Consider the following 5,868-nt stretch of genomic DNA (forward strand, 5'->3'; position numbering starts at 1 on the left):
TTATATACAGTACAAATAGTGGCAATGCATGAAAATATTTTTGCAGATTCTCCCCAAAGAAACTTCTTTTAAACTTAAGCAATTAACCAATAACCTCACAAGCCAGATTGATAATTGTGATTCACTCAATGGAGTTCTTCACATTATCAATCTGGAACTTCACTCGGCAGATCCGTTCGGGAAAGGAGGGACATTCTGGACAATACTTCGAGCTGATTGGACGATGCGGCATCTTGAGCGCGTTTGTTTTGACCAATCACAGCAACAGAAGTCATCTTCGGTCTCGTCAGGAAAAAACACACCAACATCTTTACCAGATAAAAATACACGAAGCGCTTCTCAATGTTCAACATTCAATAACGAAACGGTGAGTAATTATATGAGAACAGAATTAATTGCAGCGTCCATTCATCTGTTAGGTTTGTTCTTTCCCCCATCCCGCCATCGGTACTTCCTAGTTTCGTCCCGCTAAACAACAACTGATTGGGCTGACTTAAAAAAAAAAGAAGAAAAGTTAGTTGCGAATGTATCAGTGGGAGCAGTACAAGCTGTATTCTCGTAGTATTTGTGAACAAATACCGCGAGAATTCAGCTTGCTGGTAAGGTTAATTAACTAGTATTTTGCAATATTCTGTGTCTTGAAATAGCCTACATTAAAGTAGGAATAAAAACAAACATAACCTCATGATTAAATATCTCCTGATTAATTGTTTTAATTTTCTCTCAGCACATGCCACATACAACACTTTATCCGAAGCCTGTTGTAAATTAGCAGCAGGTACCAGTTCTCCACTGTTGTTGATTTTTTTCTTCTCTTTTTCATTTTGTGCACCCAAGTGACTCTATTTCCAGACATTGCTAATCAATAGAAGGCCCTGCAGCAGCTGAAAGCTCCATCTCTTCTATGAACGGAATTGTTTGCCTCTAGGGGAAGCAAAGTGCAGTCTTTTTGTAGTTTGTTTGTACCTGCATGCATCAGCAGGAAGGGGGAGTGTGTTTCTTCTTTCTGTCCACAGTCTATCTGCCAGATTTGTCAGGTCGGGGTCTGCGGTGACAACTTAATGACGCATTCAAAGGCCTTCGCTCGTGATGACTCCTTGGGCAGTAATCCGACATTTTCTATTCACTGCAACCGCTTTCATTCCTTCCCAGGTTCGTGTCAGAACTGGCTGGTGATACTAGTTGTGAAATTTGGGCAACAATAAACTAGGCAGTGATGGTTGTGATGCAGTTGTGGGCTTGCCATTTGGTACCTTGACCTTGTGTAGGTAAGTTCACGTTGACGTGCTTACTTCCATGACATAATTCGATTTGACAGGAATAGCAGATGCTGAAAATTGATTACGACAAACATAACCACTGTATTCAATGAGACTCAAGCATTACGAAACGCAGCTTGTATAATGTAATTATTTTTAGATAGGCTGTGGATGAGAAGAGTCTGTTTCATAATTTATCTGAGAAAGTTAATCTACGTATTTTCAGTCCCCCCCTGGGTTGCAAAACAAAAGTGAGTCAACCAGCGCAAGTCATATGATAATTTGATCATAATCGAAGGCTATGTTCAAGGAAAATCACATTATTAATTATGAATCATTTCTATCTGCTTGAGATGAATTTACCCTCCAGTAATAAGTCATTTTAGTCTTGTGTTATGAACTTGTCCTCCTTAGCTAAAGTCTGTTTCTTCTTCTATATAGGATGATTGATAAAACAACTTGTTAACTTGAAAAAAAAAAAGACATTTGTATGGCATGCCCAAATATTAAAAGGGAAGTCAAGTCAAAATTTTTATTTCTATGCAGCTCCACTCGTCTAAACAAGCGTTAAGCAGCTGTTTTTAATCCATCTCAGGTGGCGGCCATTTTGCCACTTGCTGTCGACTGAAAATGACATCACAGATGCTCAGGATTCATATAACGACCAGTCACAGCTCACCTTACAAATGTCACATGACCAAACTAATAAACCAGGTGAGCTGTGATTGGTTGTTACCTTATGCTACATTCGAGGAAGGTGAGAATTGGAATGATCCCACTCGGATTGTCACAGTTCCGACCTCAAAGCATTTGAGGCAAATGAAAACAAAGAAAGCTCACTCTGATAAATCGTTCATTGTCCTGGTTCATCACAACACATTTTGACCTCCAGCAAACCTTCCTTCATCATTTCTTTTATTTATGTAAATAAAGGAATATTATGTCCAAAACATTTCACCAAATAACTTTATGTAGAGAGTAAACAAACAGCATACATCTTCACGCAGTCGGTACAAATCTTGTTGAGTATAGTTATTTCGAATAACTAAATTAATGTACAGTGATAATAAATAAACTGTTAAATATATGTTTGGAATCGTATAAATTATGTTTTGTCATTCACGGTCTGTGTCTCCATGGGGGTCGCCATTGTCAAGTACAACTCGGACCTTCTACTAGTTCAAAGGGGCTTTCCAGTGCACTTTTCCTAGTTGGAGATCGGAAAGTCCGACTCCCCACTTCCCTCGAATGCATCATTAGCATTGAGCAACTGTGATGTCATTTTCAGCCGACAGCAAGTGGCAAAATGGCCACCCCATGAGATGAATATTTTGCTGCTTATTCATATTCCACAAACGCAATATTAATAGGAATGTTGTGTTTTGACATTCTTTTTTTTTTTTGACATTCTAACCACTAGACTAACGTGCTGCTATGTTCAAATAAAAAAGGTAATTGAACCAGCTAAACGAGTAGCTATGGAGGACCAAAACTGCAAAAATTCCAAATAAATAAATGACTAAATAAATGTCTGAAAGTGAAAATAAAAACGAATATAAAAAATATATAAATACAAAATTTAATTAAAAAAATACATATAAATGGAAATAAAAACAACCATATATATATTTAATTTTTGATTTATATTTATTTACATTCATTTTTATTTTCACTTTTTGTCATTTATATATTTATTTAGTCATTTATCTATTTTTAATCTTGGCAGTTTTGGTCCATACTGCCAGGACGAAATGTTATGCGGATCTAAGCATTCGTTTGAATACCATTTCTACCTGGCAGTACGGACCAAAACTGCCAAGATTAAAAATAGATAAATGACTAAATAAATATATAAATGACAAAAAGTGAAAATAAAAATTAATGTAAAAAAAAAAAATATATATATATATATATATATATTTTTTTTAATTTACATTTTTTTTTTTCAAAATTAAATCCCCCCAAATAAATATAAATAGAATAGAATATATATATATATTCTATTCTATTTATATATATATATATATATTCTATTCTATTTATATTTATTTGGGGGGATTTAATTTTTAAATTATATATTTTTTTATATCCGTTTTTACTTTAATTTTTAGTCATTTGTTTATTTTGACAGTTTATTTTGGCAGTTTTGGTCCTCCATAAGTAACAGCCTAACATTTGTTTGAAAATGCTGACCCAGATGACTTCTACTATTTATCATTTATTATACAGTAGCCCACTTGAGTCAGTGCAGACTGCATGTCCATACATGCTGATGCGCTGGGGTGCTAAGAAGGCACTGGAATGTTTCCTCCTGCTGTGATGAAAGAGACATGAACATCCAACATAAAATGTGGGTACGACTTCCTTTAAACACCACGTGACTCAACCATACCACTTGTAAAAAATGTAGGTCACGTCGGGTTACGAATCACTTTTTTTCCCCTGCAGGATAAAGGAGAACACGTTGTCTGTGTCCTGATTTGCTCATCGTACAAGTCACATTGAATCAATGCACATTCGGCAAGCCAGACAGTCAGCCCCCTGCCCTGGATTTTTACATGCAGACATAAACAACATGGGCCTCAACTGGCCGGCCAATGCAAGATGCAGGGCCAGGGCGAGCATGGCACATCCAGGCGGCGCGTGACGCCTCTCTCTCTTCTGTTCTGCTTTCTCATTGAAAAAAAAAAACTGTGAGAGAAAGAGAGATGGAGTTGCTAGGAGACCTGGTCCGATGCAAACACTGCACCATCTGCTGCAGTGAGATTTGCGGAGGTTTAGCCAAGTCGGACGGAGCGAGACGGAGAGCCCCGGAGAATCGTTGGAAGCAACAACAACAACAACGCAGGGAAACAGATAGCTACAGTAGATGGACATGCAGCGGGAGGCGTCAATACTGCAAGTGAGTGGATCTGAATGGGAGCGTGGAGGACAATAGAGTGGGAGGCAGAACAATCACACAAGTGCAACGTGAAATTTGATTCATGTGTGACTAACAGGTGTGACTTCTAAATCGCCCTCCTCCACATATACGTGTCGTAGCCCACTCATGTACACTAACACAACCTACGTTCTCATTTCACTCAGGATGTCTGTCCCCAAATAGGAGCACATGATGTTCTCATCTCCATGGCGACGAGGAAACATCATCTTCAAGGGTCACAGCTGAGTGCTAATGTTGACTTTTGCACTTAGTTCACATAAACAACAACCATGTGGCCAGTCAGAGTGAAAGGATACACTAAAGTGTATCTGTAATGACAAATCTTCTGTCAGATTAAGTCCACCACAATTCACTGCAGTCGTTTGATGTAGCCACCCACCTGTATGTGCTGCCATGTCGGTCTAATCTGCCCAAGGCCTTCAGAATCAGTAGCGCTGGCCAATCTAACTTCAACTGAATTAGCATTGAGGGAATGGGACTGTTTCACATTTCAAATTCATCCTCACAGGACGTCATGACGTCCGCATTTTATTCATCCGCTGATTGGTTGGTGTGAGCAAAAGTTGTTGCAGCTAACAAAACACATAATCTACATGTGTAGTATTTAATCAAATTTTCTTTACAATAATATATTGTATGTGCCCCCACTAGTCTAAACACGGCATTCTGATTAACTCATTCACTGCCATTGACGGCTATAGACGTCAAAAAATAATTTTAACTATTTCTGTTAATTTAAAAAAAATTCCCACTTTTGTTAACAAGAGTGTGAAAACCTAGTGTTTTTTTATATTGTATTAGAACAGATATAAAATGTGTGATTAATCGTGAGTTAACTAGTAAAGTCATGCGATTAATTACGATTAATAATAGTACTCGCCTGACACCCCTAATTTTTAATAATCTTTTCTTTCTTAAAAAAAAAAGAAAAAGAAAAGATTATTAAAAAATTTGGGGCATCAGGCGATTAAAATTTATAATCGTAATTATTCGCATGACTTCACTAGTTAACTCACGATTAATCACACATTTTATATCTGTTCTAAATGTACCCCCAAAAAATTACAGGTTTTCATACTCTTGCTAACAAAAATTGAAAAAACTAAACTAATAGAAATAGTTCAAATGAATTGTTGACGTCTATAGCCGTCAATGGCAGTGAATGAGTTAATATTACATTAATGGAATTACTGGAATATGAGCTAAGCAGCAAAATCCATCCGTTTTTTATCCATCTGTTGAATACTACCGAGTTGAGTTGTAAACAAAACACAAATAGTAGTCTTGCTAATATAAAACACTGGTGCGTTCGGAAAATAATGGGAGCGAGGCACACTTTGTCTCTCTGAACATACACACTCTGCGTAGTGTTTCTGAACGCACCCACAGAGCTTAGTTAACGACCAATCACGGCTCACCTGTTTTCCTAAGGTTAGCCGTGATTGGTTGTTACGTGAGCCCTGAGCAACTGTGATGTCATTTTCAGCCGATAGAAAGTAGCAAAATGGCCGCCCCCTCTTATTTTAATTATTATATAATTTTGTTTTATTTAAATGTTTTATTTCTCTTGCAAAACATGTAAATTGGTTTGCCTGAATTTTGTGTAATACATATTTGTTCAATTAACCCCTTCAGACCCATAGGTGATTGCAGTGGACATGACAT

At 37.2% G+C, this 5,868-nt stretch overlaps 1 long non-coding RNA gene across 5 annotated transcripts; it reads left to right on the forward strand.

The window, feature by feature from the left end:
* The first annotated feature begins 275 nt into the window (after positions 1–275).
* Positions 276–4,936, forward strand: LOC147170769 (uncharacterized). Of its 5 annotated transcripts, XR_015095605.1 has the most exons (5): positions 300–367; positions 1,153–1,268; positions 3,489–3,609; positions 3,708–4,258; positions 4,347–4,936. It is a non-coding gene; the product is annotated as an uncharacterized LOC147170769 (long non-coding RNA). The 5 variants fall into 5 exon arrangements; XR_015095608.1 differs by lacking the exon at positions 1,153–1,268 and having other exon boundaries at positions 276–367; XR_015095607.1 differs by having other exon boundaries at positions 326–1,268; positions 3,489–3,613.
* Positions 4,937–5,868: the final 932 nt, after the last annotated feature.

The sequence above is a fragment of the Leptonotus elevatus genome, chromosome 7, assembly GCF_054856555.1.
Source record: "Leptonotus elevatus isolate MCC_2025b chromosome 7, RoL_Lele_1.0, whole genome shotgun sequence".
NCBI classification, from domain to species: domain Eukaryota; kingdom Metazoa; phylum Chordata; class Actinopteri; order Syngnathiformes; family Syngnathidae; genus Leptonotus; species Leptonotus elevatus.